The sequence below is a fragment of the Castor canadensis genome, chromosome 2 (assembly GCF_047511655.1).
Source record: "Castor canadensis chromosome 2, mCasCan1.hap1v2, whole genome shotgun sequence".
In the NCBI taxonomy this organism is placed as follows: Eukaryota; Metazoa; Chordata; class Mammalia; order Rodentia; family Castoridae; genus Castor; species Castor canadensis.
In genome coordinates, this window is record NC_133387.1 from 32,024,179 (window position 1) to 32,036,792 (window position 12,614).

General features: G+C 36.8%; 1 long non-coding RNA gene and 1 pseudogene across 1 annotated transcript in view; one reads left to right on the top strand and one right to left on the bottom strand.

Moving 5' to 3' along the window:
• The window catches only part of LOC141419920 (uncharacterized), a 116,949-nt gene that overhangs the window by 33,277 nt on the left and 71,058 nt on the right, over positions 1-12,614 (top strand). The gene's annotated exons all lie outside the window — the stretch shown is intronic.
• Positions 11,605-12,383, bottom strand: LOC109685534 (high mobility group protein B2 pseudogene; annotated as a pseudogene).

Below are 12,614 nucleotides of genomic sequence, written 5' to 3' on the forward strand. Positions count from 1 at the left end.
ATAGGTGCACATCTCCACCCTTGGCTTGTTCACTTTCTGCCTGGGCTATCCTTAAATGTCAGTCCTTCATATTTCTACCTTCCACATCGCTGAGATTACAGATGTGAACCATTGCACCTGGTTCTGAGTTGATTTTCTATAGTCTAAAAATGTTAAATATAATTTAATTACATATGTTGGAATTTCTTCTGTTGGGTTTACACTGGCTTTCCTTATTTCTTTTGAAATTTGCTTCAGTCATTTACTTATGTATGCATTCATTCAAATATATGTAGAGAGATTTTTATGGTTATTCCTGTCTTAATTCTTATATAGTGAAGACAGTTACAATTACAAATAAATAAGAAATGGTTTGTCTATTAAAGAATGGAGACAACATGCCTGATACTGATGAAAGTGACTTAGAACCCATAAGGACATTACTCTTCAATTCAGACTAATATGCACATGTGTTAGAATATATACCAATTTTAATTTTATTTACTTTGAAACTACATTGAAAATAATCTTTTCAAAAGAAGCCAATTTATCTCTGACATTAAAAATTTAATTAGTAAGCTTGACTGCCTGGTTTTAGTACCTAAATGCAATCTGTCAGTTTGTGGGTGGAACTTGCTATTATATTATTGTGTCATACACTGACCAGCTGTTATTTTATAACACAGGTATGTTTGTTAAAAAGAGCAAATGATTTTTAAAATCATCAAAATAGTCCCTACCAATTGCAATGAAATTTCATTCTACCACTGTCTGTTTATTGCCCCTGGCTTTGTACACTAAAATAGATGGATTTGAAGGCTGAAAGGAAAAAATAATGCACTTTAAAGTCAATTTTAACAGGAATTCTTTAAGGAAAATCAAAAGTATGAAAGGCATATTAAAAAAACAAGCATATATAAAATTTACAAATTAAACTTTGACAGTCAAACATAAATATTTTAGAAATATGTAGACAAAAAATGCTTTGCAAAGTCCTTGATAATAGCAGAGAAAATAAAAATTTTAAATGGTAGCATATCTGTAATCCCATTCTTGGTTCATCAGTTTGTTATGTTGCTAGCAGCCCATGTTTACCTGAACTATGTATTTCCATCAAGGTTCTGGTTTTATATTTGGGGAAAAGAGCACATCTAGAACAACTCAACATTATTATACTGAAGGGTGAGTAATCATGGCCTTCTCTTCTTGCTCACACTTTTCACCCTGCAGATGAAATGTTTGCAAATTTAGAACATATGTGCCATCTGGCTTTGGTGTACATAATTCATGCACTGAGAGACTCTTCAGTTCCATGATGAAGCGTAACTACTTTGGAGTCAGATAAACCTTAGTTCATCACATGCTATGTGAATATTGGCAAATTATTTACCATCTCTGGGTTCAGTTTTCTCACCTGTAAACTGACTACAATAATACTTATCTACAGAGTTTTGGTATAGACTAGAGAAGTATTGAATTTGGTTAGCTTAAATATACCACATATCTTTTTGAGAATAAGTAATAATTAAAAATTGGCTAAGTTTTATTAAGTATAAAGAAAATCAATATGATAGAAGTACTTCATATGCATGTATGAAAAAAGAATAATGAACTTGTTAAAATTGTTTTTAAAAGTGGAGAGGAGGGATAAAAAAGAGTGATAGAGGGGGTGAATTGGATCAAAGTACATCATATGCATATATGGAAATATCACAATGAACATTATTTGTACAAATAATATATGCTGATAAACAGAAAATCCAATTATTCTAATTATTACTCAGAAGAAAATGTTCTCCTCATCTAATATCTTTGGTTTTGTTTTGGCAGTACTGGGGTTTGAACTCAGGGTCTCACACTTGCCCAGGGTGACCTGGACCAGGATTCTACTGTAGCTGGGATGACAAGTGCACATCACTATGCATTTTGTTGGTTGAGATGGGGTCTTGTGAACTTTTTGCCTGGACTGACCTTGAGCAATGATCCCCCTTATCTCTGCCTCTCAAGGAGCTAGGATTGCAGGTGAAAGACAGTGTGCCTGATCTCTAGTCTAACATCTTTTGTCATTTGGTGATGCTATCATATAGTGACAATTAGAGGAACAAGTCCTGTGGGACACAGAAAGAAAATGCCAATTTGATCTTGGAGGCAATAAAAGGCATGAGGAAACAGAGGTGCTTCAAATTTTAGTTGAAAAAAGACTAAAAAATGTGCTTAATTTACCAAGTATTTTGGTAACATAGTCACCAAGCCAACAGAGTACTTGTTCTCTTTATTTTAAAACATAGAAGATAGAAATAGACAAAGCTCTCTATAGAAGTAAGAAACTACAGATTCAATATTCAGATAAACTTGTAGTTTTAAAGGGAATGTTTCTATGTAATGAACTATATGCCTGTTTTGCTATGTGTTGAGGGTCCCAAGCCCTATGCCCCCTTTGGAGTTCTGTGTAAGTTGATGATTTTGTTTATCACCCCAGTCACTAAGGATCCTTCTTCCTTGCAAGCAATGCAAAGATGCCTAATGTCATCCTTTTATTTTATCCCAAGTGAAAGGTCCCCTGTGGACTGCATAAAAACACAAGCTGGGCTGGGCATATCTTGTGATTTGCTCAGGATTCATAGCTATACGACTTCTAGCTGTATAGACCAGCATGGTCTAATAGATACATAATGTCAGCTGCATATGTAACAATTTTTCCAGCACCCAATTTTTTAAAAAAAAATAAAAATATATAGGTGAAATCTGTGTTAGTAATATAACATATCTAAAATACTGCTTCAACATATAATCTATATGAAAACTTTATTGAGATACTTCCATTGTTTTCTCATATTGCATCCTACAAGTTCAGTGTGTATTTTATATTCATATCACAGGGTAACTCAGATTAGTCCCATTTCGAGCACTAAGTGGACTCCAGTGGCTTGTGATTAACAGTGCAGATGTAGGCAACTGAATTCAAAGAAGCAACCAGAGAGAAGTTGCTGGAGCAGAGACTTGAAAAGAATATGAATAATCTGACTTAAGAAAAAACATAGCTATATGGACAAAGATATTCCCATTCTAGAATTCATAATTGGTGACGACTCTTACTGTAAAATAAACTTTCTAAAATATACAAACTGGGCAAGTGCTACATGTCTTAATACTTCATGTCTTAAAAATTAAAAGCATGATCACCTAGAGAGCTATCAACTCAGAAGCATATATTATCAAATGTGAATGTCATTTCCAATTGAAATTCATCCAAAAGGGCCATTTATATCCTAGACCAGAGAAGACTTGGGAAAGCAGCACAGCTGTCTTGAAATATTTTCAGGAGTCTCAGAAGAGGCCCAACATGAATGCTCTTTGTTCAAAGAAAACTGAATTTATATTGAAGGATTTCTAGTGGCAACTCCTCTGCTTTCATTTAAGTCTAATGGCAGAATCTCATGTCATCTGAGAATTGACTTTCCTCCTGACAGGGAGAAGCCTCAAAGTACTCAATTTCCTCATTCTGTAGTTATCATTCTTGTGCCTCAATTTCTTTCTGGAAAAAAGCCCCTATCTAAATGTTAGGAAATCATTAATAATTCATCTCCATTCAATAGTTCAGATCTCTGCCAAGATTGCTAACAGGGTGCCAAATGGCCCTTAGTTGTTTGTATATCTGGGCTGAGCTGAACAGACGGACTGACACTAAGTCTTTATTTCCCATTACAGATTCTCAGCTATCTGACTTCCTATCAGATTTAAAATGTTGATGACTTCTACTGGTTTCATTAGTGAAAATGGTAAGAAAATGGGTAATGACATATGAAAAATGTGTACACTGTAATTACATTACCAGTACAGATAGCTCATTTCTCAATACTCATTTGAGTTACAACTTGGGATTTATTTCCAGCTGGTTATTGAAATTTTCAACATGTGTTTCTTTTTATGGCATTAACTCACTGTAGTGTTTTTGAAACCATTAAAAAGTATGGATGCATATAATGTAAAAGAGTTTTGGTCATTTTATTTTGTTTCTACATTGTATTGGCACAATATGAATAATTAATTGGTAGTAAGATATCAAAGGGATTGTTTCCAATATGAATAATTTCCATGTTTTCCAAGGTTTTGAAGAATTGTACCTAAGAACATTGTATTATTCATAATTTATCTCTTAAATTGGTCTTTCTAAAAAAGCAAATCACTTCCATCAAGTGATGTTTGCCCTCTTGGTTTACCAAGTCATGTGCACTTAATGACATGTGTCCTTCAGGTGAGTCACAGCTCACTTTATGGATCTGTTTAGAGTAAAGAAAGACACAGCTGACTACCAGGCATTACTTAATCTCCTTTTAATTCCTGCAAGGATCAACACAAAAATAATATATTAATGTTTGAATGAATGCAAAAGATCTTGGGTAGATATAACATATACCAATTTTTTGGAGGACTGCAGAAAGGAATACAATATCTAAATGATGATAGAGATATCTTATATACAAGGAAAAACCTCTTTAGATGCATACTTATGGCTTCTTTTAAATAGCCTCTTTAACCTTATATGTCAAAATAGCAGATATCAAATATGCATTTCTGCTGTATCATATCCTAAAGAGTGGATATCAGGTGGTGTAAATATACCAGAGAAGAGGTTTAGGAAGTGGAACAACTCATTGGCAGTTGCACTTTTCCTGTAGTTTTTTCCAAAAAGAGAAAAAGTAAGCCATGAGATAAAAAGATAGCCATTTAAAGTATTAACAAAAATGGAGACAAAAATATAGAATATATATGTATGGGTATTAGCTACTTTTTCAATATTGTAACCAAAATATCCAAAAGAAAAACTGAGGGGAGGAAAGATTCATTTTACCTCATGGTGTCAGAGAGTTCTGTGCATGGTTGCTTAGCTTCACGCACTTGGGCAGACATCATGGGGTAGGAACCTGTGGCAGAGGAGCTTCTTCATTTCATGACAGACAGGAAGCAGAGAGAGGCAGGAAGTGGCCAGGACAAGATATGCCATTTAAAGAGATGGTCCCAAAGACCCATTACCTCAGGTAGGCTCCCCCTCCCAAAATAGCACCACCAACTGGAACCAAGCATGCAACACCTGAGCCTATAGGAACACTATATGTTCAAACCATAACAGATTATATATTAAGGGAAAAATTTATACTTTTGTAAACTATATATGTATATACGGCATATATATTCCCAAACATATATCTTTCAATATATGTATAGATACATATATGCAGTAACATATGTATAGAGTATATATGTGTTTGTGTATACATGCATGTGTGTATATCATACATTGATTTACATAATATATATGTACATATATACATCACCACCTCCTTTTTTATTGCTTTATTATTCATATGTGCATACAAGGCTTGGGTCATTTCTCCCCCCTGCCCCTACCCCCTCCCTTACCCCCCACTCCACCTCCTCCCTCTCCCCCCCACCCCCTCAATACCCAGCAGAAACTATTTTGCCCTTATTTCTAATTTTGTTGTAGAAAGAGTATAAGCTATAATAGGAAGGAACAAGGGTTTTTGCTTGTTGAGATAAGGATAGCTATACAGGGCATTGACTCACATTGATTTCCTGTGTGTGTGTGTTACCTTCTAGGTTAATTCTTTTTTATCTAAACTTTTCTCTAGTTCCTGGTCCCCTTCTCCTATTGGCTTCAGTTGCTTTAGTTTCTCTGCGTTAAGGGCAACAAATGCTAACCAATTTTTTAGGTGTCTTACCTATCCTCAGCCCTCCCTTGTGTGCTCTCGCTTTTATCATGTGCTCATAGTCCAATCCCATTGTTGTGTTTGCCCTTGATCTAATGTCCACATATGAGGGAGAACATACGATTTTTGGTCTTTTGGACCAGGCTAACCTCACTCAGAATGATGTTCTCCAATTCCATCCATTTACCAGCGAATGATAACATTTCGTTCTTCTTCATGGCTGTGTAAAATTCCATTGTGTATAGATACCACATTTTCTTAATCCATTCGTCAGTGGTGGGGCATCTTGGCTGTTTCCATAACTTAGCTATTGTGAATAGTGCCTCAATAAACATGGGTGTGCAGGTGCCTCTGGAGTAACCTGTGTCACAATCTTTTGGGTATATCCCCAAGAGTGGTATTGCTGGATCAAATGGTAGATCAATGTCTAGCTTTTTAAGTAGCCTCCAAATTTTTTTTCCAGAGTGGTTGTACTAGTTTACATTCCCACCAACAGTGTAAGAGGGTTCCTTTTTCCCCCGCATCCTTGCCAATACCTGTTGTTGGTGGTGGTGTTGCTTATGATGGCTATTCTAACAGGGGTGAGGTGGAATCTTAGCGTGGTTTTAATTTGCATTTCCTTTATTGCTAGAGATGGTGCACATTTTTTCATGTGTTTTTTGGCCATTTGAATTTCTTCTTTTGAGAAAGTTCTGTTTAGTTCACTTGCCCATTTCTTTATTGGTTCATTAGTTTTGGGAGAATTTAGTTTTTTAAGTTCCCTATATATTCTGGTTATCAGTCCTTTGTCTGATGTGTAGCTGGCAAATATTTTCTCCCACTCTGTAGGTGTTCTCTTCAGACCACTCCCTTTAAAAATGCATACATACATCATAGGCCAAGTTGAGCACTTTATGATTTGTAAGGCCACTTTTTATGCAGATTACTTGGAAAACTGCTGTTTGCCTCTCTTGCGTGACTTCCATGAAATCAGCATTCAGCAAGTCTGGCTTCCTGGCAAACAACAGAACATTCAGCTCATATGTAAGAAAAGAGACCCCTCCAATGAGAAGGGAGGGCTCACAGTGGGAAAAGTGACAAGTCTGCTACAAAGGAGCAAAGAATGGTGATTCAGAAGGAGGGTGGGAGAGCGAGACCTGCCTCCATGCTTGCCACAGCATAGATCCCTCAACTGGCATTTATTTGGCACATAACCCACCAGGGCACTGACCTTGGCAGCCTCACAGAGGTAACCTTTATGCAAAGAGGAACTGTTCCTCAACAATGTCTCCAATATGCTTGCCACAAAAATACTCCTCTTCTCTGAAAATACATGGAATAGCATATTTTATTTTTCCACTGCCTCTTCTTCCCCTTGTTGCAGGGTCAATGTTCATGGTTCACTGTGAAAATTTTCTTATACACCTCATGTGTCCTTTATAGACCTTAAGGATGTGTAAATAACAGTTAATTATAGGCCACAACAACAATGCCTTTTATTAGCTCACTGCATTTTTTCTTTCAGTTCAAGGCCACAGAATAACTGGTTCTCCCTAGGAACCTTTGTGTCAGTAATTTTGCTACAAGATCTCATTCCCAGTGGGCCAGTCTAACCTGGAATTCTGCCTTCTGTCCTTGTGGCTCTATTTTCATCCACATACCATATTATAAAAGTGGCCATGATGGGGTTTTATATTCCCATTTATATGACCATTAATTGCCTGTAATTTGTTATTCTTGTTACTCATGTACTGACATGAGTTGCAAATATATATATTTGTGTATGTTACCTTGCATTTGAGAAAGAAAGCTCTTATTTAAGATAATAGGAGAAAATTCTATACGTTTTCAGTTTGAAGACTTAATTCACTGGAAGATGCAAAAGTGAGAGTCTAACCTTGTTTTTTGATGAATATGGAAAGAGTAGGAACAATCTCAATTCTGGGAAAAAATTGTATTTGAAGAGTTTACATGCCTGTGCATGCAAACTAGCTGCCAGTTGAGACTGGTGGTAAGCCCATTCAGAAACCTCAAGTCATAACTCCTCTGGAAATAATGTGCTACTGTGCTGCCAGCTCCAAGTCAGAAAGGGCTTTCTCCCTTATAGCTGGCATCAGGCTTGGTAATGAATCACTTGCCTTTTTATAGTTTTGCTCTTCTTATTTTATTAGAAATTACTAGCCATGATTGATATAGCTCTGTATAAATGACAAAAGCACAAATTAACTGCTCAAGAAAAAAATAACAATTCTGCTTAGGTATGTAGCTAAACTACACCTTTTTAGGAATAGAACTTTAGCTACCTACTTTTTATCTCAGATATCATTGTCTTTACTTATAATAGACAGACCATGGTATAAACCAAGGAAAACATTTTCTATTACATAACCAAATACTTTTAAGCAAAACTGAATACAACTCCATTTTGTAAGGCTGTTTTGGATAAACAATATTATTATATGTGCAATTCATATTAAGAGGAAGGGGAAGTTCATCTTGTTCATTATTGTGTCCCCATCAGCTAATACATATTATGTACTCAATATTTTATAATCAAAGAATGAGTGACTGACATAGGATTCATAATGTAGGATCTCATTATATCATTTACACTTTACTGTGAAAGTAAACTAAATTCCTACACTCCCATGAAAGTATGAATAGTAAGAGTAACACAAGAGAAAGTGACACAGAAGTTTGGAGGAGAAATATAGTATTTGACTCTGGTGGAGATCACAGCAGGCTGCAAGACACGGGTGATATTTGAGTTAGGGCTTGAAAACAGAAGAACAATGGGATAAAAACCATAGAAGATATTTCATAGAACAAATTGAAGTAGAGGCTGCTTTATGTAGTCATTGGAAATCATGCTGGTAAAAGATTAGGACTGAGAGCAGTGGCTCACATCTGTAAACACAATTACTTGAGAGGCAGAGATTGAAAGGATTTGGGTTCTAGGCCAGCCCAGAAGACAAAGTTAGCAAGACCCTATCTCAGTCAATAAGCTGGTCGTGGTGGAATATGCCTATGATTGCAGCTACTAGGTGGTATAAATAGGAGGATCCTGGAGTATGGTGGCCTTGGCAAAAAATGGAAACTCTATTCAAAAAGTAACTAAAGCAAAAAGGACTGGAGGCATGGCTCAAGTGGTGGTGTGCAAAAGAAAAAAAGAACAGAGATTAGGATCAACTTACTGAAAGCTTTGCATAGCAAACCAGAAGATTTAGATTTTATTTGGTCCTATCGGAGTCAGGCTGACTTTTTGGCCACTAAATACCATATTCAGAGCAAAGCATTAGGAAGACTTACATGCAAGCAATGGGAAAGATTTATTAGAGTGATGATTTGAAGGATTTAAACTTTAGTTAGTATGTTAGTGATGGCATGATGACCAGTAATATCAAAAAGAAAGAACGAACATAGATGATAAAATGGCAAATTTAATCTTAATCATGCTAGATTGGAACCAATGGTGAACAATTTGCTTATCAACTGGAATTTCAAACCATCTCAGTAGTAGAGCAATGCAAGAGTGAAGGTCAACATGAGGAGCAGTAGATGGGTCAAGTGGATTGGAGGTGAAAGTCACTGGAGATAAGAAGATGAAGTTCTTCTGTACTAGAGTAATCTGGGGACAAATGGTGAACCAGAACAGATGGAAGAAATAAGACTCTTCACCCATTTCACAGTTCCTGCACTCTGCTTCTGGGCATTTATCCAGAAATATGGTGGGACTATGAATGAAATACAGCCAGCCACTGGATATTTGCTGAGCCTTCACTCTATATAGAGCGTGGTAACAGGCTCTGAAAAGATGGTAGGAACTATAATTTACAATTTTTTCTCATAAGAAATTTGTAATTTAATTAGAGAGATGTCATTTGTTTCTTTACTAATCATTCACAAACACCAAGTTAGCACTTATGTTTATGTTGTAGTACATACACTCTCCTCTTGCTCAAAACACTTTTCTGCAGTTTCTCAAGATTTCAGTTCTTTCAACCACTGTTTTTTAAAAAGCTGGTGTCAAACTCTTTTTCCTATTCCCCTTGTCCCTCTGATTTACCAATATTTCCCCTAAGGTGTGATTTAGGGTTAGGGTGAGGGATTAGGGTTAGGATTGGTTACAACTCAAGATGGCACATGTATGTAAATGGAAAAATGATAGTTGTAACTATTCCAGGAATGAGGGGTGGATAAAGGAGAATGGTGGTGGGGGTGAATTCAAGTATGATATATCTGATATATTGTAAGAACTTTTGTAAATACCACAATGTATCCTCGCCCAACACAATACAAAAATTAATGAATTAATTAAAAAAGAAAAGATGGCTGCTATCAGATGGAGCTGGATCCCTACAGTGTTCTTAAGGGAAAACTAGCTATACTAGTGACACAGCACAGAGAATCTCAGTGATTTATGTATGACTCCATTTATTAACTGTAATTAATGTTTATTTGAAACCACCTTTCCAGAAGACAATGATCTTGAGTTTTTCCCCTAATCACTTTTTTGCCTCAGTGTCTTCCCATTGCACTTTCTTCCAGGCCTCTACTCCCATGAAAGCTACTAGACACATGGGCTCTGGAGTCACTTTGACATTTCTATGTCATCTCTACAGAGGAATATCTGTCTCACTGGAGTCCCTGATGACTCTGACTCATTTGTTGGGTGGGACTAGTCATAGAGCCCATCAGCATCTTTGATACTGAGCTCCATAGTAAAACCTAGACTTGCTGTAGGTTCACCTCCTGATATCATTAGGACACTTCTCTTAGGCAAAGCCAAAAAAAAAGTTTCTTGGCTTAAAAAGCTGAAAAATTTAGTTACCATGATTTTTGTTTATTGTTGAGAACACTTAAGATCTATTCTGCCAGTAAATTTAAGGTTTATAAAACATAATTATTAACTATAATTACTATATTCACCCTGCTATATATTTCCAGAATTTACTCAAGTCACATTACAACTGAAAGTTTGTACCATTTGACAAATATCTCCCCATTTTTCCTAACTCCTACTCTCTACTCTACTTCTCTATGTTCAATGGTTTCAGATTGCATTATGTAAGTGAGATCACACAGTATTTCCACTTATGTGTCTGACTTATTTAAATTAGAATAATGTCTTCCAGGTTCATCCATGTTGTTGCAAATAGCAGAATTTCCTCCTTTATTATGGCAGAAAAATTCCACTGCATATGAGTATGTGTTTATGCACATGTGTATATACACAAATACCACATTTCACAATTTTTTTTGATGGTGGTGGTATTGGGGTTTGAACTCAGGGCTTCACACCACTTAAGCTATAATTCCAGCCCTCTCATTTTCCTTATTCATTCACCCACTGCACTGTTTTCACATCTTTAATACTGTCAGTAATGGGAGTACAGATAGCTCTTCTGCATATTGATTTTACTTTCCTTTGCTGCACACCCAGAAGTAGGTTTGCTACATCATACAGTAGTCATATTTTTAATTATTTGAGGAATCAGGAATGACTGTGTTTTTTTTATATTGTATCAATTTACATTCCCACCAACAGTGTACATTTTTGTCCTCAGTAAAGCTGAAAAAGCAAGTTGAAAATTGTGGGATGCAAGATTAACTAATTCCAGGAATAGTTGCTTATAAAGGCTCAAGTGACAGTTTCAGGACCTGGAAACTCTCTGCCCACCCGAACTCTCCTTCCTCTGGTTGGTTCTACTTCTGAACAAACTGTCCTATTCATAGAAAGATGCCGGACTTATGGGTCAAATCAATATCCTTCCTGTGATAATTCTTTTTTTTTTTTAGAATATACATAATTTTATTACAGATTTAAAAAAAAAACAAAATGCAACATCCTTAAAAAAATATTTGTGAACACTTAACATCAAAAGCTTTAAAATCTAACTGTATGTATGTAAGTAGCCCCCCAAAAAACTACAACCTGCATTTTTAAAAAGTATTTTTTCTACAAAGAATTTTACCAGCTATACAAAAATCTGTACAGCTTTTATATTGAAGGTAATGTTGAGCTGCACTTGGATTCATATTCTTAGCAAAACAATTGCCTGAGCACACACGCACATTCCACACATATGACAGCCATTTATTCTTCATCTTCCTCTTCTTCCTCCTCTTCCTCATCTTTTGGTTCATTCTTCTTTGCGCCTGTCGGCCTGCCAGGGCCCTTCTTTCCTGCTTCACTTTTGCCCTTGGCACGGTATGCAGCAATATCCTTTTCATAGTTCTCTTTTAGTTTAGCTGCTTTCTGCTCATATGGTTGCTTATCTTTGGCTGACTGTTCAGATTACATTTCACCCAAATTCTTTGCCGTATCCCCAAAGGAGAGGACTGGGTGTTCACTTTTGATGTTTGGGCGATGTTCAGAGCAAAACAGAAAGAAGGCAGATGGTGGTCTTTTCGGAGCGTTGAGGTCTTTCTTCTTCCTTTTCTTATCTCCCTTGGGAGGAACATAGTTTTTCATCTTCCTGTCGTAGCGGGCTTTGTCATTTTTTGCCATATCTTCAAACTTGGACTTGTCCTTTGCAGACATGGTCTCCCATCTCTCTGAGCACTTCTTGGAGAACTCGGTGAAGTTGACAGAGGAGTCGGGGTGCTTCTTCTTGTGCTCCTCGGGCACGTCTGCACGAAGAAGGCGCAAGAGGACATCTTGCCCTGAAGCTCGTTGGGGTCTCCTTTGCCCATGGCGGTGGCCTGCTGCGAGCTTCTCAGTCCCGCAAAGCGGTCGGAAACCACCGAGATGCTGCTTCCCAGGAATCAGGCGTGAACTGGTTTATCCCTGTGATGATTCTTGAACTAATCGTTATGGTAGGGGAACGAAAGGTACTAACTGATCCAAGCCAGGATCACATGCCAACTTCCAGAGGTCGGGATGGAGTTGGGCTTTGGAGAAATTGGACTACTTTTGTTAAAAAG